The following is a 770-nucleotide window of genomic DNA, read 5'->3' as shown; positions in this document are numbered from 1 at the left end:
CACATTGCTCAGATCCTGATCCAATGGCACAAATAAATCATTCCCAAGTCGTTACCATGTACTGAGTTTCCTGCAGAAATATTCTGTGATTTACCCATATTCTGGGATCTTGGTAGAATGTTTTAGATTGAAGGGTTCGTTATGACAGTTTTGAAGTTTATTATTAAAAATTTTGGACTGTATTGGTAAACTTGCAGAAATGAAAAAGAATTTTAAATGTTGAGGTGACAAAGTAGAAATTGCTGGATTACTACAGGTAAGCCCAATAGTGAGTACTCAGTATGCAAAATGCATGTATTTAGTGGAAAACACGCATATTTAGTACAAAATATAAGTGTTGTATTGATGAAGTATCAGACTTGGCCCTCTATATCTTATAACATGAATATACAGTAATTCACGATGTATATTATTATATATATATTTATAAATATTTATACACATACACAATATAGTAATATATAATTCTTATATGCTGTAATTCTTTGTAGTAATTCCTTCTCTTAAAGGTTGGTTTATTGTAGATATCATCAGGAACTTGGTCATTTCTTCATTTTAATTTGCTCACTATTTCAAAATCCTTAATAAAAGGAAACCAGCACATCATTAATCCAATGTCAGCAGCACTATAATTCCCACGTGGCCTCAGTTCTTTCCGGAACCCTTTCCCAGCAGGCAGAGCGGGTTATTTTGGTTTACACGGAGCGAAGTGGATCACACACACATTTTCCGGCCAGGAGCTGCCCAAGTCCCGCCCGCCCGCTCCGAGG

Source organism: Geospiza fortis, unplaced genomic scaffold, assembly GCF_000277835.1.
Source record: "Geospiza fortis unplaced genomic scaffold, GeoFor_1.0 scaffold29, whole genome shotgun sequence".
NCBI lineage: Eukaryota > Metazoa > Chordata > Aves > Passeriformes > Thraupidae > Geospiza > Geospiza fortis.
The sequence above is the reverse complement of the archived record's forward strand: the minus strand, read 5'-3'. Positions refer to the sequence as shown.